The sequence below is a fragment of the Drosophila elegans genome, unplaced genomic scaffold (genome assembly GCF_018152505.1).
Source record: "Drosophila elegans isolate 14027-0461.03 unplaced genomic scaffold, ASM1815250v1 contig_183, whole genome shotgun sequence".
Classification (NCBI taxonomy): domain Eukaryota; kingdom Metazoa; phylum Arthropoda; class Insecta; order Diptera; family Drosophilidae; genus Drosophila; species Drosophila elegans.
Window position 1 is genome coordinate 707,707 of NW_024545550.1, and position 24,441 is coordinate 732,147.

The 24,441-nt window shown below is 37.2% G+C and overlaps 1 protein-coding gene across 1 annotated transcript in view; it reads right to left on the reverse strand.

Annotated features, from left to right (window-relative positions):
• LOC108147045 (potassium voltage-gated channel subfamily KQT member 1) overlaps positions 1 to 24,441 on the reverse strand; it is a 40,769-nt gene extending 16,328 nt beyond the window's left edge. The window contains exon 1 of the mRNA XM_041707625.1: positions 24,045 to 24,441. The gene's annotated coding sequence lies outside the window, so the exon portion shown is untranslated. The remainder of the gene's footprint in view (positions 1 to 24,044) is intronic.

A 24,441-nucleotide genomic window follows, 5' to 3' on the forward strand; every position in this document is an offset into this window, starting at 1 on the left:
AAACCAAAATCAAAAAATCTTTTAGTTTTATAACGACCCTTACGAGGGATATATTTAAAAATCCAACGGACTAAGTTTTATAAATACCTAATAAGCTCTCGAAAAAATTATTTTGTTTCTTAGAAGATTTTAGAATTTACATTGTTTTCAAACATATTAAAAATACCACAGAATTGAATACAATACGTATTCTTTTCGATCGTTTTTGGAAGAATAATTAAATTTTAAAAATTAGTTTATAGAATATTATTCAAGAAAGCCTTTTTCTATTTTTTTTTAAACCTAATGATATTATATATTCTGTATTTTAAGAAAAATGCAACATAACAACAGCTTTTTTAGTGAGAGCATTACATTTAAGAATTTAACCTTTATAGAAGATGCTTTAAAATATTTTTTTAGGGTAAAATTAAGTTGAGTGATGTGTAAGCGATATGTTTTGAATTTAAATTAAATTTAGTAAATTTCGCGTTACAGAATTTCATCTGCTATTGTTTTTTTCGCGCCCCGTTCTGCATGACTGAACTCAATTTGCGAATATTTCACTGTTCACGCTGCTATAAATATGGTTGATAGATAAAAGTGTTTGTACACACATGCAAGCTAATATTCCGGATTGACAGCGAGTTGCAAATTGGTCAATGTCTGAGGAGGGTTCAATCAGGTTCTTCCAATATTTCGTTTTCCATTCATTGCCGATTTTTATTGTACCAAAAAAAATTCAAGTACATGAGGAATAGAGAAGTCAAAATCGTTGACAGGTTGAAAAGAATACCTGCATCAAGGCAGGAATTTTAAACTACCTCGACTATGCTCAAATTCCAAATATTATTTTTCCCAAAGGAAAGGCTTGCTTGAAAAACGAATTGTATTCCCTTTGTTTCAAGGGAGGTTTGGCGTTAGGCAGACAAATATATTTATGTATATATGTGCGTATAAAAAATGTTGGTATAAAAATAATTATATGAATTAGTTGCCATAAATGAATTGGGTTAAATTGGTTCATAAAATGTGCACTCATTAATCAATAAAAATAAATACAACCGTGAAGTAACATATTTACTTTAAGTGTTTCGTCAGCTCCAGATAACAAACAGTATGCACCAAAGGCTCATAAAATCATAAATAATTGTTGAAAATTTCGCAAAAGCAAAAAGAGCTCCTAAATCACTCTTTAGCACAAAAAGCATTAAAAGCTACTGTGGCAAGTGGTGATATGCTGACCATTTCTATACTTGACACTTTATGGGGCTCTTAACCCCAGAAGTCAATCACTTAAGTAGGCCTAAACCTGTGCCATATAGCCAAGTTGGGGACTCGTGTGTGTTTGCATCTATCAAGTCATCAATTATGTCGACGACCCACATCGCTCATTAGCTATATGCTACATGCGTTTTTGTATACGAAGCCAACCCCTGTTGTCCCTCACCATTGCGTCTATATTTAACCAAAATCGTTGGGATTTTTGCGCTTAGACTTGTTGGCATTTTCGCTTGGTGCATTAATAGTTCAAAAATATATAATTTTCTGTTATGGTTCGCCGGCGAAAGCAGAGCGGCAAATAAGTCATTTGTCAATAGAATTTTCATTTCACTTGACTTTTCCCCAGTGACCAGTGCTCTGGGCCACAGGTCACTTTGCCCATCAATATCGTATATCATATATCACATGTATCATGCATCATGTATATCAGTTAAATTTATTATTTGCTGATCTATATGCGCATTGATTTGCCTTTATTGGGGCCTTTTCATGAAGATGGATGCGTTTGGCGGTAATTAGGAATTTTCTGTTGCTTTGCAGCGATATAAATATTGCTTTAATGGCCACAAAAACGCTGGCTTTTGTTTACACATCGGGATCGGTACAAAGGCCTGTTATAATCCAGCTCATTGAATTTTCAAATCGATTGCGTCAATTAATGCAGAAACTAGACGAGTTGTTGTTGTTGTGTTTGGTTGGTCATAAAGTTTCTAAAAATTTAGCTTGTGTCTGCGACGTTTAACGACTTTAAAGCGAATGGCACACAACCTCAGAAATGGCAGCGTAAACAATGATATGAAATGGCACAATTTTCCCTTGGCAGCATCTTTATTTTTCATCTCCTTTGTCTCATTTAGAGTCTAGACGGAATTTTGAATTATTGCACGATACCCAGTGTCAACAGCATCCACTCTCTGGGTCGGAGTAGATGTGTCTGGTCTTCGGCTAACCTTGCGTATGAGTAATTTCATTATGATTAGCCGACTTGTGCTGCATTTGAAATGAGGTCTGCGGTACCATTTAACGGCTGTGATATATGAACAGTTGGGGTACACATAATAACACTTTAAAGAGAAAAATTTAATTTAATTTTATATATATAAGCGGTTTTTTCTTTTCACTTGTTCTATTTTTTTATTGCTGTTTCAAGAAATTAATAACTTTATTTAGAAGAATAGTTTCATTATATATATTTTTTAATAATACTATTATAAATTACTACAATTTTAATAGTTATTAAGAAATTACAAAACCTTTTTTAACCTTCCCATGTGGTAAACTGGAAATCGAATATGTGATATCAATCACTTTTAGAAAATTAATCTATAGAGCCATTATTTTAACCTCTGTTGTATAGGTAATATAGTGCGTACCATTCGTTGAGCCATTTCACAGATGGCAAAAGTTGGCTCGTAAATTCTGGCAAATGAAAGCGAATCGAATAATAAAAAAAACCAACGTTCTGTCGATAAGAGCAGCAGTAATGGGATGTAGTGCACTTGCACTTGCACTTGCACTTGTTTTACCGCAGGCGTTGTTGATAAGATATTATTTACTTTGGTTTTTTTTCGATAAACAATTTTTAATTCCATTCCATCTTGTGGCTGTTATGCTGTGCTTCTCCACGCTTTGACTAATTTGGTTTGGACGTGAAACCGTGGGTTTTGCGGGTCGGTTTATGGGATGGATGGGGGTGCCTGTCAACTAGCAGCGTTAATTTAATATGCGACATTTGCACTTTTCGGTCAGTTCCCGTGCCGACACCTCACAGCCCCCAGGAATGGGGTTCATCGGTTGTGCCACCGCCGACGGTGTCGTTTTCTGGGAACTCGGGGACGACGGAGGTGGTCCGGAGGAAGGTGTCTCTGCGGTCTGACCCTCCGGCTGCAGTAGCAGATTGTACTGGCAGCGAAAAGAACAATTTGTGCAATGCACTTTATGCACTCTCGCTGGTCTACCAGTTGGGGAAGTGGTGGATGTTGCCTTGGAAAAGGGGATAAGCCGGTCTACTATATTGCTCATCGTTTGTCATCATCATGACGATGATGGTTGCCATGGTTGAGCATTACGCATTTTTATGATTTTCAAGCACTTCGAGAGATTTCTTTTTAAGGAGTGCGGGATAATGAAAAACGCTCACTTTTGTGAAATATGAATTTTCGTGACAGTCAGGGACTGGGATAATGAATTTATTATGCAAATGCAAAATATGTGAAGTGTATGTACTGTAGGTACAAGGATATTATGAAAAGATTATTTCAACAAAAGTCCATGAGATAAAAAATGTATTTCTGTGCAAACTTATAGGTTATTTTTTTGACTTAAGAGAAACAAACAATTCGACTTAAATAAATATTCAGTTATTTCTTTGATTTCATAATTATTAAAATGACCAAACAGAATATTTTTATGGTATACCCATCGTTATAAATTATAAAATGCATTTAATTTCTTATATTTTTATTTTTTTTGTTTACATAAACAACCTCTTTTTAAGTTTTACATCCTTAGAACCTGTAGACGGCATCAAATAAATTACAAAATTTGTTATTTTCATAATACTTTTGTTATCGATATAACACAGCCTTACTTAATCGTACTTCTACTGTTTGAAGCTTTAATATGCTACGTTGCTTAAGTGCACGGAAATATATGTCCGTGTTAAAGTAGTCAAAAATTTATTTTTGAATATGTTTGCTTACAATAATCGCATTTCTTGCTTATTTTTGCTTCGCAGAAGGATTTCGCACACTCGACTGCTTTCTTTCCGTTGCCCTGTTATCAGCTTAAAGTAACATTTTTATGGCCATCATATTCGGCTTAGTCACTGAGAGACAGTCTCTTAGCCTTGATAAGGTTTATGTTGGCTGCTTGGCTGGTTTCGCCCGGGCTCTTTGGAAAGTTCGCAGATAATGTCGTGGAATGTCTCGTATAAAAGTCAACTTGATTAGGCTGAAAATAGCTAGACTAAGGCATTTCTTGAACGGGTGCAAAAAGAATCAACAGCACTGAAAGTAAGTAGTTATTTCAGAAGGTCACGTCTCGTTCCTTTGACAACCCTTTCTTGGCCAGCAATAGTGGCTCATTACGGGCAATTAGTGGTCGTCCTTTGGCAGGCGTGGGCGTGTCTGGTCGGTCAAGTCAACAGAAACAGAATTATTCATAAACCACCGAGGTATAGATACACTTAGAAGAAGAAATGCCTTTTAGATATAATTTAGTATTATATATAATGATATAATTTAGTTATATGAAGAAAAAATTATAGTAACTGCATTGCTTATAAATACTTAATACTTAAAATCTTTTAGTTCGTAAGAGTTAAATTTATAAAAGTTTTAGAGGTTTTCAAATGATTTAATAGAAACCATTGGCTAGAATGCTAGTTTAAAATACAAAAGTTTAACTTCGTATTAAATATATGAGCATTTTTTTTTATTTATCACAAAATCATTTGGAGACACAAATTGTTTATTGACGTATTTGTTGATAAACAATCTAAACTGATTTGACAATATTGCACCACATGGCGGTATAGTTTCATTTACAAATCCATTTATTCAAGTGTAAGTTGTGTTGGTCTCGGTGTGCAATTAATTTGCTGGCAATAATGAAATCTAGGGCAAAATGCTGGCAAAGGGAAAATCGTTGACAGTTGACTGCATGCGGCACTCTGTTTTCCCCCGTTTTCCCTTTCCCTTCATTTATTTTTCTTGTGCATATGGAAGAAGTTTACTCGTATTGTAAGTTCCTTGGCATTCAATGGAATTATTCCATTCGCCAGGTGTGCGATTGTACGAACATGTGTATGTTTTGCAAAGACATTGCCATGGCCTACTTAGCAACCCTGGCAGATGCAGAGTTGCCAAGATGTTAGCGGCAAATCCAATTTTACCCACTCCAATCCCATTATCTGCATATCAATCGCCAGCAGGCGCAGACTGATACTAGCAAACATTAAAGATAATACCTCCTGCATTTCCAGTTCCTTCTCCAGAGCCATATTTTTAATCAAACTAAAATGCCTGGCAACGTTAAGTGTATTCTAAGCTCCCACTCATCCGGAAAGGACTGCGGCAGAGGTAAAGATTTCAACGGGGAGTCCCCGGTCTTATGTTTTTGATTTGCTTAGGGATGAGTGCTTCCTGGCAGGACTTGTTTACACAGCACTCAATGCGAAATCGGTTGTTATTCTTAATTTGTTCACATTGCTATATGTCGAAGAACTAAACAAAAAATTAAAAAACAGAAAAGTTATAATTTTTTTTCATTTATTTTTCCGATTGTTCCTATGGGAGCTATATGCTATAGTCGTCCGATTTTGATGAAATTTAAAACAAAATTCTGAAATATTTAACCATTACTATATCTCGAAGAACTAAACAAAAAATTAAAAAACAGCAAAGTTATAATTTTTTTTCATTTATTTATCCGATTGTTCCTATGGGAGCTATATGCTATAGTCGTCCGATCCGGCTCGTTCCGACTTATATACTACCTGCAATAGAAAGACAACTTTTGGGAAAGTTTCATGCAGATAGCTTTAAAACTGAGAGACTAGTTTGCATATAAACGGACGGACAGACGGACAGACGGACGGACAGACGGACGGACAGACGGACATGGCTAGATCAAGAATATATATACTTTATAGGGTCGGAAACGTCTCCTTCACTGCGTTGCAAACTTCTGACTGAAATTATAATACCCTCTGCAAGGGTATAAAAATGTACAGTTTTGGCTTTAATCTGTTGAGTCACTTGATCATATTATACTTGATTGACTGGCTAGTCAATCAGTGTGACTAGACATCTGCCAAAAGTGGGAAGGTCGGTTTAACCGTGTCAGTCCTATTTTCCCGTAACAATGGCCCTGATTACCCTGCACCTAATGCCATTAACCCATTATCTATGCACCTGCCACAGCCCCCCGCGATGCCTTTTGGATGCCTTTATTTTGGAATATCGCCTCTGTGGCTTCTGGCCCACTTTGATGGCGTGTGACACTGATTAGACCTGCTCCGATGATGATGATGTTGATGAGGAGGAGGGTGATGGCTGATGGGTGACGGTGCCCGGGATTATAACCATACCGACTTTGTCTGATGGCGTGCCAAAAAGTTATCAATGAATCACTTTAAGTGCGCTAATTTCCCCAGCGCTATTTGCATTTTCTCTTTCCCCTTTTTGGGGCTGAAATTTATTTTTGTTGTTTGTTGATTTAAAATGTTAAGATCTTAATGCCATTGTTGCTGCTGTACTTGTTGATGCCTTTACATCAATCAAATGTCCGCCGCTCTGTAAGTACAATTGCGAATTTATTGTAATTTGTTTGAACAGCTGCCAAAGGCAAACATTAAAATGAGGGCGGTTGCGTTGTCAACGGGACGGGGGGCGTGGTCGCTTTTGTTTGACCGAAGATTAGGCTGTTCCGAGGACTAAGGACTGCGGGTCCAAAGTCCTGAGCTCGGAAAACCGCGTACGTGCGAACACGCAAAAATTGTTCAGCAATGTCTTTACTAATGATAATTACATTCGACGTGGCCTTGCTCCTTTCAAGGGGGTGGTGTTTGCGGGGAGATGGGGCAGGCATATAAGCCGCTTAAAGCGGTATTCGTGACACATTCCCGACCCCGCACCGCTCCCCTTTGTCCATCCAACAGCAGGCATAATTTTAATTATCATCAAATTGCGTTACATTCTCAGCAGGCTTCAGCGGGCAATTATTTTACTTCCCCCATATTTGATTAGCTCAACACACAGTGTGACTCGGGACAAAAGTTTACCTTTAAAGTTGGTGGCTAAGCGAGAATTTGGCAACGAAGTTAGGGATTAACAACTTGAGGGATAAGCCCCATCATTAAAGCTAACAAAATGGCTTCCAAAACAAAACAACTCCAAACTCAAAAATTCTTTATCTGATAAATATATGTTAAGTATTCTAAAATATAAATTAATTAAAATAGTTTGTACTAAAATGTCTTAAAAAAAACTGTGCTAAATATACATTGAGCTCTTTAAATTTTCTTTAAGTCAGTAAGTTTCATAGCAAAACCTATACAGATTTCACTTAACTTTGCTTTGTATTTGCTTACACCAGAATGGCTGATTGTTCAAACATACATTTCAGACCCAATCAAATAACAAATATTGCCGTAGAAGAATTTAATGATTAGATTTTCCCTAGCTTTACTCAATCGGAAAACTTCTCCGCCTCGATGATTTGTGTGAACTGCAAACCGTTTATTCATTTTCCTTAAATTGAAAGCTTTTAAAGGTCACAACCAGCTGCCAAATTGATTAAAAAATATTTTAACTATTTTATGGTCCTCGGTGTTTTGTTGGTGTAACATTTTTCGCTGCCAAGTTTTTGAGCCAAGTGACAATGGCCAAATTGCAATTTATATTGTCAGCGCAAAATTCCGCCACAACCCCTCACTTTATTACGTTCCACATCAAGTGACAGGAGAAGGGATATATATTGAGGGTTTTGGGGGGAATCGAGAATATTGTGGGAGGACCACCACCACCACCTCCACACGCTTGGCAGCCATTGAAGTGAGTTAATTATTCAAAGTTGCTCATACGCAACGTTGTCGGTGCCAGCCATGCACCATATACCCCGATATGCATGCACCGTTACCATATAGTGGCATATAGAACGAGTCGGGTTACATAAGAGCTTGTCTGGAATTGGCGGCATCTCTTGAGCTAAAATTCTTCCATTCCCATTCGGCCACATTGTCCATTCTGCTTGAAACTCGTATCATGAATGTTAAACAAGCTAAAATTGATTGACAATTTAGATTTTGCTGTCGTAGAAAGCGGGTATCACGTTGTGCAATAAGGTGGCTTGCGGAACAACAGGTTGCAGTAGCCAGCTTTCAATTAGTTCGTTTAGATAGCTTCGTTTAATTAATTAACAAGGCCCGATTCTGTAGGTTATGAATGGGGATTAGTATTGTCATATACATTTATAATGTGGCAAATAATAATTCAGTTATTGGGAGTTTCTGAAGTTTGGATTAAAGATATAAATATATATTATATAATTAAAGAGGGACAAAATGCTATGTTGATATGGCAAAGCATAACAAAAGCAGACAAATTTAAAAGGAAAAAATAACTATAAGATTTTAGTTAAGCTTTTAGCAAGGTATCGCAATAGGAGATTTTATTTCTGTAATTTTATAAGAAACTATGTATCATTTAAGTGTAGTAAATATAGAATACATGTAAAATATGTAAGTCCATTTTTTTAGTTTAAAATAATATTTCATAATTTAACAGTTTCTGTAGTAATCAACGCTTTTTTTAAATGTAAAGGGCTTAAAGAAAGAATAGTAAGCTGATACATTTGTTGGTTTCATATCAAAATCGAAAGAGAGTCCGTAATGCATGTCAAGCTTTAACACCCCATTCAATTCCTGGCAATTGACAAATCCCCGACGCTTCTTTGCATTGCAATAATTATACAATTGTAACATGATGGGAATAATTTATAGTTTTATATACTATATATTGTGTGCGGCTCTTGAGTGCAGGGATCGATAATATTGATTTGATTTTTGCGCGGCTTATTGCCACTTCCCTTTCTTAGTGCATTATGGCAGCGGGTTGCGGGTTGACTGAATGATTTGAGAAAATATTTGCACTGTTTGTCATTACAATTGATTGCCGGCAATCAAAAAAGCTCAAAGCACATGTCAGTTTTTCCGGAACACCTTGGGAGGAAATTAAACCGAGACATGGCATTTGGATTCTCACAAAGGCCAATTCGAGTCATTAAAATGTGGCGGCATCAAAGCAATTTCGCCAGTTAAAAATCAAAACAAACTCAAGCCATATGAGGCGTTTCGCCTCTTTGTAGCCTGACAAAAGTTAGTTTGGCGTGAATAATTCCACTAAATACAATAAAAACATTTTGCGCCTGCGGCATTAGGAATTTGCATAGAAATGAAAGCCTCGCAGCCGGAACTGTGCCACAAAAAAAAAAAAAAAATTAAACGAGGGGAAAATGCAGAAAAAAAGAGGAAATGTTGATGAGTTTGCGGTTAGAGGAAAAGCGGGGTTCCTTGCTTGTTAGGGCCTGTTTATTTTGCCTGCTCCTCGGGCCGCGGATGTAAATAATAAAAAGCACGTTAAACAGCATTTTCTTTCATTTCGAAACGAAAACGAAACAATTCCCCACTCGGACTAGGCCACACACACAGACAAGTCCGTCGCATTATATGCATTATGTATACAGCACACAGCCGCAAAGACTGACCGCTCGAAAAGTATGCTACACTTGCGGCTGGCGAAGCTTTGACACTTGGGCAGACAGACGAACTACTTAGAGTGGGCCACGGTCCATTTTCCGCATTTCCCTTGCACTCTAAAGCCCGTCGGGGTAGCTTGGCAAACTGGTCGGCTTAAGACCCAGCTGGCTTTGGCTGCCATTTCCCCAGAAACTTCTGCCATAAATATTCTTTGTTTCCATTTTAAATCTAGATGGGGATTTCGCTTTGACTTTAAATGTACCGGATAATTTGCTTGATGACTTGGCAAAAATAGAAGTCCATCAGCAAATGAAAAAAAATTGTTTTGGTGTTGATATTCTTCGATTTCATTGACATTGTTTAGCTCGGGGGGAACATTTTCTTGTTTAAATATACTTCTATTATGATGAAGTAAGTTTGGTGGGCAGTAGGTGATTGATTCATCTTTTTTTATGGTCTATTTATGCACTTGAAACAAAAACCTAGTCAAAGTCGAAAGAGAGGGAGTTTCATTAGACAATTAAAGATTTCTGTTCACTTGAAGTTAATTTAAATGAAGGATACTATTAATTGAATTATATAAAAGTAAAGTTCAAAGTATAGTAGAAGTAATTCTAATAATGGAACTATAAAAAATCTGTAAAATATATAAACCATTGAATTAAGTTACTTATGTGTTTCTCAAATATTTGCGGTTTATTTGAGGTGTTATTGTATTAGTGTAAGATGAATGTTGTTGTTTCACAATCAAAAAACACAATTGTAATCATTAAATTTGGTTTCCCAATTTCCTTGAGGGCATTGCAAGTTCGTTAGGCAGTCCGATCGTGTTTCGTTCTGCATCAAATTGTGGCAGCTGCTACTTGTGCCACTTGCTGCTGCATTACTGCCACGTTCCGTGCGCTTTTCCTTCGCTTTTCCCACCCGAATAGGCCCGCCCCCCACTGCGCCCTTCATTTTCATGTCCAATTTCCACGAGCTGCGCCTAAAAGAGTTGGCTGGCTGCACTTGAAAATTTAGCAGTCTCTGCGCCACCTGACTGCTGCCAGTTTGCCAACTTGCCAGCTTGCTAGTTTGCCATTTTTCCAGTTTGGCTTTTTCCCCTTCTTTATGTGGGTTGTGTGAGCAATGTGAAATGAAATGTAATCCAGTGTCATGTGCCATGTTTATTTGCCTGCTGGCTGTTGGCTGTTGGCTGCTGCGGAAACTTCTTCTCCCTATGGTGGCTGTGCCAATTGGGTTTAATTCGCTGAATGCTTTTTGACAGATTCCAAAATTAACTGATACCACACTCGAGTGCTCCGACAAAGCCAGCAGACTGTTTGCTTTTCGATAGCCAATATTTCCCAAAATCAAATTGATAGTGCACAGAAAAAAAAAATTGAAAATAAATTCGAAAAACAAAAGGCTAACATATTTTAAAAGCGAAATATTATATTAAAAATCAATTGGGTAAATTTAATACAGTTTTTTTTTTCCAAACGACTTAAAAACCCTGTTGACAAAGTTTCACACATGGTGGACCCACATATTTTTCGGCTAGTTCTCGGTAATCACTTGGCCTACCTTAAGTTTGCCAAACTCTAATCCGATTAGGGTTTCCTTCTGCTTGCACATTCTCAGGATCTGGGCGGGAAAATCGGTTTAAGCAGGTTTAACGGAGGCGAACTGCATTTTCATGTTCGAAGTTTTCGGCCTAACAACTTTTTGCGTAATCTCGGTCCAAACAAATTTGAAATGCAAGTCAAGTAAGCAGGAATTCAGTCGGCGTCTGAGTAAATTTGCATTTCCGCTCCTTTTTTGCTTTAAGCGGCTTTGCCTCGCTTCGTTATACACAATTTATAATTAAAATGATTTAAACGAACTGGGAATAATTGATATCGAGGTTAAGAATAAGAAGAATGAAGCAAACATTCAAATGGGAGCTGGTGGGACGATAAATGAAAATGAAAATTCGCGGAGAGTAATTGTTTTCGATGTGCATTAAAGGGCGGAGGGGTAAGTATCCAAAAATTCCATCTACAGCCCCTTAAACTCAGTGAACTAAAAGTTTGAAAGTAGTTCTCGCAAAACTTTGAAGAAGATTTTAGCTTGCTCGACGTTTGACTTAAATATTCCAGCAACTTCTTATGCTTTTCAAACTGCAATAAGAAATGATTGATATGCCTTTTTCAAATAAATTATTTGGTTGCTAATAGATAAAAATTTATGATGATAAATGAGGCAATTAAGCGTTTTTTATATATTCGGATCTATATATCTAGTTGACTATCATTGTTTGGTATGTAGATATCAGATGGTTAATATATATTATGGTATTAGTAAATAACGAAAGTAAACAGATGCATCCTTTTAAATAACGTTCGAGAAAGGTGTGCTTATGCATGTGATTAATGTGGTGACAAAACAATTCAATTAAATGAACTAACCACTAGATAGAATTATCCCTTAGCCCTTAATGAAGATTTGTTTATTCTGTCATTCACTAATTGACTTTTGAATGCCACTGCAGGACTCTGGTTGGAGCTTATCAAAAGCCAAGAATCTTCAAACATTCAAAGATAAAGACAGAGTGTAAATGGATATGGATACGTTTGCCATCCCCATTCGCATTCTAATTCCAATTCCCAGAAACGAAGAGTGGGGCAGATATTAAGCATATTAGCATAATCTGCTGACCTATGACAGATAGCTCGCTTGGGTCATTTGCATAAGCTGATGCCGCAGTGCAGACGCAATCTGCTTCCGACCATCCTGTATATATTTGTAGCTGCTTATATCTGTTTGTCTATAGTATTCATGCGGATGTCTAATGGCCAAGTATAACAAACGGAGTCGAGTGCAGATTTCCTTTTGGCAGCAACCACTTCCGACAGTGAATTTTGATGAGCGCCAAGTGCAGTTAGCTGGCTGGCTAAAAATAAAGCGAGGAAAAGCGAGGAAATTGAAAGTGCGCCGGTTGAAACTCGAGTGACTTGCTAAATATGCAAATTAATGAAACCAAGCCAGATTGTTGCCTGCAGGTGAGTTGCTTTCCCTTTGAACTATTTTCGGCTCTGTGGCGCTAACAAATGTGCAGAAAAGGCGGCTTGAACAACTGCGGCTAACAATGTCACAGCGACAAAGAACAAGAAACTGTGGGTTTCGCGAAAGGGGAATAAGTGGTGAATTTGTGGACGACCCTTGACACAACAAGCCGCAATAGCGCGACCAACTGCAATATACACAGAACAGTAACCGGCAACCAGAAGCCAGAAGCCAGATGCCAAAGGACGAACAGCGAACTGCACTAATAACTAACACCCGGCCATAACAATACAAACAGAAACCACAGGAAAATAGTTATAATAAACACTTGAAAACGTGCTCTCCTCCTCCTCCTCCGCCATCTTCTTGTTCTTCTTGCGCCACTCACTCACACAGGGACACGTGTTTTTAGCCAACCCAATAATAACTGTGACCGCATTGCGTATACGTCATGTGTTGCAGTCAGCAGCAGCAAACTGTGAACTTTTCCATTTCCATTTCCGGTGCAAATTCATTTTAATTGCAACAACTAACACAGACAGCAGGCTGTGGCTTTTTAATTAATGAATAGTTAATGCCAGCAATGGCAAATGCTGGCTCTCATTAACCCAATATGCTGGCAAATGTTGGGCGAAATTGTTCAATTGCTAATTTGTTTGCCTGGCATTTCATTTCATTTTGATTGGATTGCACTTTTTTAGCCACATTTTTTTGTTTGCTAGTTGTGGAAATATATTTGGATAATATATAATTTTTTTATATATTGTAGTCTATATATCACAAAATCAATAATTGCTTCTCTATCTTAAAGACATTCTTTACTCAAGTGTAATAAATTTCTATTACTCCTAATGAGCCTCCTGAGAATGAGGGTTTCAAATCTCTAGAGTTGCTGAGAAATCAAATGAATGATTTTCATTGTATGAATAAGCAATTTAGAAGCAAATAGTGCGGATAAATTATAAAGAGTCGACTAGTTAATACCCCTCTAAGAAAAATTCCTTTAAGTATATATTATAAATGTAATTAAGTAATTAATGTATTAATTAATAACTTCAAAGTGATAAAATCCTTTAAAATAATAGCATAGTTTTGGCATCTAGAGGTAATTATTAACTAACTAAGTTACTATTATAGTAACGCTGATTTTTAATTCATAGAAATACATAAATGGACACTTTTTAGGTGTTTTCCTTTCCTTCGAATGATTTACTTAACACTCTTTGCCTTATCTAAGGAGAAACAACTATAGAACTAGCGCTTTATGGACATTAGTTAGATAGATAGATATCTTCAAATGGTTATAAATTATTTGAAATGTTCCATCACCTCTGCCTTGTATTCGTAATGGAGGCGATATAAACGTTATCGAACTCCCCGACTAGAAATGCTTCATATGTTTGTTTTCATTCCGTGTACGATTCTAATCGTCAGTATAAATCACTTAGCACTTTGGCCGCTATCGAATTCTGCCCACGCCACTTAGCAATCGCTCGAAAATGGAATATTATGAATCCATACAGTTGCCAGCGTTATTTACCTTTGCTAATTAACCGCACTGAATTGCTTTTTAATATTGTATTTTATGTTATGTGTTCAAGGCCAATTTAGTTTCATATTTACCTTTGCTTAAACTTCACTAATTAACTGGTTTTTAATTACGTTAGCTGCACGAACCCATTAATATGTGTCCGTAAGGCGGTGCTAATTGCCGCCGAGAAACGCCCACTGGCGGCCAAAAGGGAATTACCTGAAATTGATGGTGTTCAGATCCCGTGGGCAGGGTCTGAAATTGTAAATTTATACCAAAGTTAGCTGCGCTTCGGCTACCTGAAGCATCGATCCCCACACACAGAGACGCCAGCGGCAGGAATATGTGCCAAAGCTCGACACTGATTTGGCTTAAACGATAAAACCAGGAGCAGGGCCCTTTGTGCCCAGTCGGCAGCAGAGCGTCGGACCAGGCCAAGCATAACAGTTTAAATGCGAGCTGGGTCTATTAAAAAACCAAATGGAGTACACAACGGCACATATTCACCTGCTGGGTGGGGTGAAATGTGGGTGGGTGGGTAGTCTACGACATGCCAACACAAAAGCCAACATGCAATTTATGAACAGCTTTTTGCTGGCGGGCCCGAAATGCTCGTTTGAAGCTAACGAAACGCTCTAGCCCTCTTTCCGGCCAACATGGGGGTAACTTGGGCAAGAAATCGTAAAAAAGCATCAAGTACAAGAATGCCATTTGATCACTGGCCAGCCAACGAAGCGGAAATGCCCTTTCAATATGCAATTGGCCACTCTCGCGATTTTTAGCCATCTTTTTTTATCCGCCCGCTGGGCAGGATTGGCAGCTAAATTATTCAGCGTGAATTTAGCACACGGTAGTTTCTATGCATATTTTACCAGAAATTCAATAACAGTTTTCAACCAACTTTGTTTTTGGGCCCCCCAATGGCAAAATTCTATACTTTCTATACACAGAAAAAACAGAGCTATCAATTTCTCTGGTTTTTTCTGTGTATTACACTAACTAAAAATATACCAATATAATGGGAGTAACTCATTCGAATATTGTATTTTTAGCTTAACAAATTTCTGCCACATTTGTGCGATTCTTTTAATTCTCTGTTAATATGAAAATGTACATCCAATTATTGCGTGTAAATTTAACAATTGTTCATATTAACAGCGAAGTGCTGAATGATTATTTTGCAATTAAATTAATTATTGTCTTGTCAAGCAAATTGAATTTGATTGAAATTTATTAAATAAATCAATTGAGTAATCACTAAATCCACTTAACTTTTTTTTTCAGAAGGGAAAGGGTATTTAAGGACAGCTGAGGTGAGTGGGGCAGGCCCTTAGCCAGGAGGTCGGAGAGGATGAGGACTGCGGACTGAGGATGAGGATGAGGATGGCCAAGTGGAGTGCGGCGGTTCTCAAGGGAATCTAGTGAAGTCGTGGCACGTTCCCTGCTCGAGGTTCTTTTTGCTGAGCCCATTGTTTGCTAAGGCAAAAGTACAGCAGCAGAGAGACAGAAGTCTCTAATTTACAAGACTCATGAATTTATCAGGCTCGTAGGCCTAATCAATATCAACAGAGACATGGTAATTGGGGCATGCAGCTCTTTGTTCACTTATCGAAAAGCTGGCAAGGTATTTCAACAATTTGTAAGGAAAATGTAGCATACTCTTCAGTGCAAGGCAATCTCTTTTTTAATCTTTACATAAACATTTTTTATCGAATAACTTGAACACATTTTGACAAAGAGTTGGTCCCATTTTTAAATATTACTTGGAAGTTTCTCATCTCCAGCAGCAAAAATTTATTTAAGAATTTTTATAAAATCAGCTCACAAAAAATCAACGATCCACATGCTTTCATAAAAATGCTGTCCATGAGAGCAGACCACCATATGTTATTATTAAAAGTTATTTAAGCTCGGATTTCGGACCCCAATCCCAAACTTTTCACGTGGCATCCGTGATCCGTATCTCACGGAAGCCCGGAAAAGTTGCGTGGGGGAAATTATATGTGTGTCAGGTCAGGGAAAGTGCCTGGGTCTTGACCACTAGAGTGTTGGCACTATTTTTCGATGTATCGAAGCATGGGGCTTTAGTGCACTTTTCAATGCTGCATTTATTACGTCCGCAATATTTCGAAAGTTATTTTCCGCCGCCCACAGTCCGTTGGAGTGGTTTTCCTGTTTAGCTTCCATGTTTCATGTATTATGGATGGCCGCAACAAAAGTTGGCTTTGAAATTGCTTTCGTGTCGAAGGCTGCCACTCTTTGGGTTTCTATTTCAAGTTCGTTCTTTGTTTTTGGCAATTTAATTACAGCTCTCATGTGTCCAGAAAATAACTTTTGCAAAAATTGGGGCTTTGTAGTTAGACTTGCAAAAGAGAAAGTTAAAAGGGAAAGTTTACCTTAAACTATTTCTTGTTGACTTTAAGCTATAATTTTATACAAGAGGTAATGAATGCCCATGACTATTTTTTTGTATTTTCAAACTTTGGATTGCTTGCCAGATTTAAATTGGTTTTAATTTAAGAATAATGATGTTCTCTCATTTTAATGCATTTGTTTGCTAAACACAAAACGCATTAATCAAACTAAAAGATAATGATTATACACAGATTTATGCATTCATTTTTGACACGAACTAAATGATAAAATGCTGTGATAAAGTTTATGTGTTGGCACTAAATTAAAGACTTTAAAGGAATTTTTGTTTTCATTAAAATACAATTAAATATTAGTAGTTTAGGGAACGTTTGTAATAAACACAAATCACTTTTATGTTTTAAGCCATTTACGAGCGTCAAACTTCCATTTCAGAAAGTTTCTTCAATGGAGCACCAAATGAACATCAATCCGAATCCCCAAAGTGCTAAGCTTCGTTTTAGCTTTCTGCCCCTTTTTATCCAGTTGAGCGCCATAAAGTATGCTACACATTTTATGTGTCCTATCCTGGAAGGGTTGGTCTACCCACTTTCCTGACCCATTTCGCCTTTTTGTCGGCCAACAAACAATTGTCCGCGACCTAGAGCGCAAAGCAAATAATTTTGGCAGCGAAATGTCACATTTTATTGTTAGCTCCATCATATTCGGCCGACGAGAGTGGAAAAGTGGCAAAAGTGGAGCACTAACTTCGGCCAAAGTCAGTGGAATTCCATGCCACGGGCTAATAAAAGTGCGAACCTGTCGGGGCAAAGGAAAGTTTTGCCATGAACATTTGAGCAAAACACGACCCAATTCCAGACGTGCCTTATCGCTTTGCGTCGGGACTTCCCAAACAAAAGACCCACCAACGGCAGTATAATAATACGAAAATGAAAACAAAAATGTGTCACGAATCAAGACTGAGGCGGCGCCGAGAGAACTACAAGACGTCAACATTTACAAATTATTATGTAGATTACGCTTAGGTGAAATTCCGATGAATTTCGCTTTTGCTTACCTATTTTCTTAGGCCTTGCGCCTGGGAAAACCCCAGAGTTTTCTCCAATTAAGACCTATATCCGCGACTCTTGGGCACACGCAATGTTAAATCAATTATACAAATTGCACACCTCACTTCTCCGACCCCAAACGTAATCAATCTGATTACAATTGAACATAAATTGTTTCTCCCCTTTGCGAATCTCATTCCCTTTGTTATATGCAAATTTTATTAAGCAGGCATACATACATGTTTCAGCACTCGAAGAATCTAATTGTTCTCTATAATTAGTTTCTTAGGATGAACATTTTTGTTAACTATGTATATAAATATTTACAAATCTTTAATGGTTTTTAAATGTTTGGCAAATTTTCAGTTATTTTTATATGTTATACAAAATTAGATTGTTGTATTTCCTTAAACAGTTCAGAACTTTTTTAAGTATCGAAGTCTCTACAATAAACAATACTGGGTAACTATTGAATTTAATGTTATAAGCAACACATTTTGTCTAAGTGTATTGAGGCCACCCTGTTTATGACAGGGTGTGTCTCAGCTGAAGGTGCCGTAAAAAGGGAAAGGATGGCCAAAGCGGCACACAAATTAAAAGCGAAAATAAAGTTGGGCGTAAATTTTCAATTTCGTGCAAAATGATGGGAAAATTATATTGAAAATTCAGCGCCGCCTCCAAGAGGGCCAACTGAACAGCCCCCACCCACTGCTACACCCCAAGCAAGTTACCCTTAACTGTTTGTGAAGGGTTTTGCTGGCCGCAAAAGCCGACAACGTAAAAAGTTTTCATTCATCAAGCAAAATAGCTTTGAAGTTTGCCACCAAGAAGTTCTGGCGGCCCGAAACTAAGATGAAAATTAACTTGGTACTTGGAACTTTTGATGGTCTACGCATCTAGCGGCTTGTGACGTCATTGACATAATTACGCATACGCCGCGTTGGTGCTGTTGGTGCTGTTGCTGCTTCTGCTGCTGCCATTGAATGTCATAAAAATGTATTTGAGGTAAGGTTAACAATAACAAATAAACACGTGTGTGTGTGTGTGTCAGCCCGTATAAACACACATGCAAATGGGCAAAGAAGTAGAGGCGAAAAAGAGAGAAACAAAATTGTAAACAAACATAAAGTGTTGGGCCCGTGCAAGTGTGTATGTGTGTATGTGGGGTTTCTATTCATTTACAAAATGCTGGCAATAAGATCAAGATGACGACGACGGCGTAAAAAAGGTGAAGGCATTGGGCATCCCATCCTTGTCAGCAAATTTCGAAGTCGAACGCTCTTATTTACACATGTGTGTGCAGGTGTGTGTGTCTGGCATTTACATGTGTATGGACTACTCCTGTGCAAGCATCAGGCTGAGAATGAATATAAACCCGACCATATGCCAAAGCGAATATTTTATATTATTCGACTCGACTGGCGAAAGGCGAAATGTATTTATGCCATTCGATTCCAATATTGAAATGAAACTTTTGCCATCAGAAAAGGGCTTGCCTACATTTTTTTTCATGTTTATAAAGGGCCATAACATACAGTGCCTATGAGTGCCTATGCATATATTCAATATTTTTGAGTAAACATAAACAATATCTTGATTACGGAATATATAAAATATTTTCAACGGTTTGTTATTGGCTAGGCAATAATGTATGAACCAATCTACAAATGTAAGCATCTGAACTTGTTGATATTGAAGAATGTAAGTTAATGTGTAATATTTAAAATTTGATAAAACTTTTATAAAACATAATATTCTTGTAACAGCAGCATGGGTGTATAAGCTCCGGCACAAGTTTGCTTAATTAAAAATAATTAACCGATTTAAGACTATGAAACCATTTCTTGATTACTCAACGTTAAAACACACAAAAAGCAAAAGAAGATGATTTAATTCAAGCATATTAATAATTACTTATTCACATTCATTATTATTGCTTTTTATGACTTAATTAAAAGACCAATAACTAATTTTTCATTATAAAATATTACAAAAATGGGTAGCTTTTAAGTTATAAATAAAATGTAGCATTTAATCAATAAAGAAAAAGCATATATAATTTATTTACCTAAACAGAGAAACGCAGAATGCATAATTTTAAATTTGTGCGAAAATATTTGCAAGGAAAATCAGCAAATATGGAAGCCACAATCAATTTGATTTGGTTTAAGTATTCCGGGTTTGTGTTTGGCCAAAATGGTGACACTCCTGGTAAACCCGCAGATGGGTAATGTGAGATGTTGAATCATTTGAATGCCTGCGAATGCTTTTAATTTTTTGGAGGCCCTCGCAAAAATAATTTTAAGTTGCTTCATACATCTCAAGATGAATTCCGTTGCCAACTTTTGTGAGACATGTATAAATGGCGGAGGAAGGGGACTACGAGACAACAATTAAGTGAGAAAGAAACTCTTTTGCCCCGGAAAAGGGAAAAAAAGGGAAGAAAAGCGACTTGCTTAAGCGATTTTCATAGCGAAAATTCTGTATACATGTGTGAACATATCAGCATAATTCCGAAATGTCTGCACACATGTGTACACACGCAGGACGACGAAGGAACATGTCTATTTGGCTTCACTTCTGGCCTGGTTCCATTTCCATTTCTACGCCTTCTGAGACGTGTGGGCGTGTTCATAATTTATTTCTGGGTAATTGACAGCCAGGCTAAATGCTTTACGGAGTCGAGTGCCCCGAGTGCTGTAATTTCTGTCCGTATTTCACCTTAAAAGATTCGCACAGGCCTACTCCTTCCTCGTCCTGTTAAATGGTGCGTAAAATTTCACACTCAATTTGTGATCCTTCCGGCCATTATGCTCGTGGTTTATTAATGTCAAATTTATGTAAATACTTCAAAAATTGACAGTCGAGGACCATCAAATTAATTAATGCCCCATTGGGCATGAGTAAAACGGACTCGCCGGAATCCTTGTGGTCAACGCGAAAGGGGAAATCGGTAAGTTCCTTTCCGAACTTTTTGTTCTCCGACTTACAGAACTCGTGCCGGCACAAAAGTTTTTCCTCCTTCAACATAAGTTTTTCCGCTTTTGCTTGCTTTTCTTTCTCAACAAAAATTCCAGTTGAATGCAATGGGAAATGCACAAAAGTGAATTAATTCTGGCCGAAGGTAACAAGCGATGATAAATAGTTGCCGAGTCAACGGAAGCCAGGCCATAATAGAGGAATTCTTTTGAGAATTTCTGGGAAAATGCCTTTCATTTATTTGCCATTATTATTCACTTTCAATCTGGCGTGGCAACTTTTTAAGCGCACTTTAAAGATGATTAATCAACGCGCAATATGCTCTTAATAGGAATTGCTCTTTAAATCAACATAATAGGTTATATATATAGTAGACATACATTTTGATTAAAATGTCATTACTCGAGCTGTTCAAAAAAGTTATTGACAAAATTTATTACATTATGAAGAACAAAGAAGAACATGCATATTTTTAGATTTTGAATTTGAGCAGCTTATTTTTCACGGCAAAAATGTGATTAATATGTTTGCTTGATCAAAGCTTTTATTTCGCAATTTAATAATCATTCCAGTAATTTAGGTAACCAGATTTTGTTTGAACCTGCTATAAATAAAAAAGTCTAGACATGTAAACAAGCTTTTGATTAATACTTAACTTGTCCTACCATTATTTTTGGGATAACATTAGGTTACTTCACTTATTATTGAATTAGGGTAAGCAAGGTAAATCAGCACTTTAGAAATATGTTTTAGGGATTTATTTCACTTATTTCTTGAGAAGTCTTGAATAAACTTTAATTAAAATGGCATTAACCCAACCAACTTGACAAACAACCCTCGCTTGTGTTTTCATCGATTTTTGATTTTTGCGATTATGCAAAATTGCTTTACATTCACTCCCCCTCCAATAATTAAAAATTGCTTAAGGGCTACATTTTGCCGGTTTTTGATTAACCCAAATAAGCTTTTGCTGGCGGTACAACAAACTAAACGGATTCGGCAGATACTTCGTAACTTTGTTGAGAATCCAATTGAATCCGTTTTGCTGGTTAACGACACATTGATGCCGTTTGAAATCAGTCGCATTTATCAAGCAAATGCAGTTTGACAAGTTCGTTTTCGTTTGGCGCTGTGCAAGAACTTGTTATCGAAGTGAAGAGAAGGGGATTCTGGTGGCTCGTTATTATACACTGCAATTTCAGAGCCTTCCAAATAAAAAAAAAACCCACAAATATTTAAGCTTCAGCTCTTTGTTCATTAAACTTTATCAAAGGCGGAATTATTTGAGATTACCTTATCTACTCATTCGTGGATTTAATCAATGAATGCATGGATTAATCCCAAAGCAAATGTTTTTTTATATTTCATTCAGAGCATGATTACTTCCACATTTGACCTTCATTTCGAGGGATTTCACTTAGAAAAGCTCTGCGTTTTTCATTGCACAAAGATAGCCAGGCAAATTGGAAGTTCGGGGTCGTCCACAGGCAACATCCCTGACATTTGTCAACTGTGAAATGGCCAAAGGAGCTTACCCCGGCTAACATGGCTAACCAGGCCAACAGATGGAATTGTCTCTGGGATTAGCCACGAACCAATCGAACAGATTGAACTGCTCGGGGTGTAATTGCTCCTATACTCTATATGGATGAACAGATGCCCGATTGATGGGTGCAAACGTGTGAAGTGCAGGCCCCCAACAATCGACCTTGGGCCGAAGTGAAATGTTTTCCACTTGTGGGTGGGTAATTGATTTACCAAATGCAAATGCCAGCCCAAGCCCTTCGATCTGCCGTGGAGCCGGAGTTGTGTCCCCAATTTGAATGTCAGGCAGGCGATATAATTTCAGGCACGTACACAACCCTCCTCCTACCCATTCATTGCTTTAAATTTGAGTCTCCGTTTCAGTTTCAGTTTCAGTTTTTTGTTGCTATTTCTGTTGCTGTTTCGGTTGTAATTGCCATATCGCAGTACCGTAGCTTGAAAGGGGGCTAAGTAAATTGGTTTGACAACCGCAAAGGGCACGATATGCCCCCTCCCCCCTCAATAGGCTGTGTTTCAGTTCCACTTCTCTTCGGGTGACAATCCCCAGCACGTTTTGCCTATGAAAATACTTTTTCGGACCAAGAATCCAGCACGTTTCTATACCCTGCGGAAGGTCTATTATAGTTCTACCTCAGTTTCGAGAACTATTCTCAAATTTAAGTTCAAATTTAAGGTCTCAAAAATATTAGTCAACGGTAATAGGCAAAAACGGAGTTAAACAAAACTATATTTCTAATTTTAGTGCATTATAAAGTATATTCCAATTTATTAAATTTTTAAATTTATTTTATAATATTAGGTTTATTAAACCTTTGCCTAAGACAATAACCTCAATGCTCGGTATAAAAATATAGTGATAAATTCATAACAATGTATAAATGTATATAATTACATTGATAAACTCGATTGAAACAAAAAAAACTATGTTAAATATTGTTTAAGATAAACACTGAAAATATTATTCTCAATAAATACAAAACAATTTTGTTTATAATATACAAGGCAAGCAATTTCCCGCTTCTGTATATCTTCACTTAATAAAAAAACCACAAATTGGAATTTCATTTGCTTTAAAAAAAGAGTGCGAAAACTTCAGACTCATTATAAATTATGCAAAAATGTCAACATGTCAATTTTGTTGCGCAGCGAAATATTATCTGCCGAAAACTACGCTTCTAGCTAAAGCATGAAAAATCAGAAAGAAGTGCGGGAACTTTATCTTAAAGTGTCACTTCGAGGTTGAGAGTCTTATAAGTTTATTCTCATATACGAAAGTCTATATAGTTGTTTATGACTCCGATAAGATGTGTCTATGGGGTTTCAGGGGGCAATCATAGATAAACTAACTATTAAATTTCTATGAATTTGCCTTGCTGACATCATTTTTGGAGGGTATCAAACGTTTCGATTAGCGAAAATAAAGTTTTGATTAAATTTAAACACTTTATATATTTATATTTTATGAGCACATTTCTGTTGTCGTAGGCGCTTACTTGGCGCATTCATAGGAATTTTTAATGAATATTCTCGTTTGGGTTTTTCGATACAAACCCCGCACGTTGCGAATCTTTTTTTTTTTTTTTTGTGTTTGGTTTTCTTTACTTACAAATCAAAATCGAGCATAGGAATAGTCGATGGATCTCTTAACGATAATTTGCTATGTTCTGTTCTTGGCCAGGAATGCTGCACAATTTGCTTTAACGAGCCGTTAACAACTGAATATTTGAATATTTAAATAAAATCTTATAAATACGAATTTGTTTTGTGGTGTATACAAACACCCGTGCCCCATACGCATATATTTTTATATAGATCCAATGCATGGGCAGACATATAGAGCTGTATATCGAATAAAATCGGACGTTGTTTCCGCCGCCAAAAAGATTGAAAACGTTTTCCAACCAAAATAAACTCTCCTTCTCCGCCTTTCAGCTAGGAAATTTGGGCAATGCAATATTTGCAATTTACTTAGCTGAACTTGGCTTCTTTTATTTATTTAAATAAGTCTGGCACGCACCTTTCCGACTGGATTTTTGCTGTTTTCGTTGGCTGCTAAACTTATTTGTTTACCCAATTTGTTTGCTGAGTATTATTACTCTTATTTTCTATTTGGTTACACTGCTGTTTGAGCGTCACACTGGCACACAAAAATACACCTTTTATTATTTATTTTTTTTTTAACGCTTTTTAACTTTGCTATTTGTTTTGGCTGAATTTTCTATCCCTCGCCGCGCCGCATTGGGTTTGTGAACGGGTTAACTTGATAATTTTCACGCTGTGAACGGAGGCTATTATCGCCGTCCGCCGGCTTCTTATCCACTGGCGACGAGATCGCGGAAAACCGAGGAAAATACAGAACGGAGCAGAGCGGAGCGGACACGGAGCAGCCAGCAGCAGCGTTGCCGAGCGAGTGA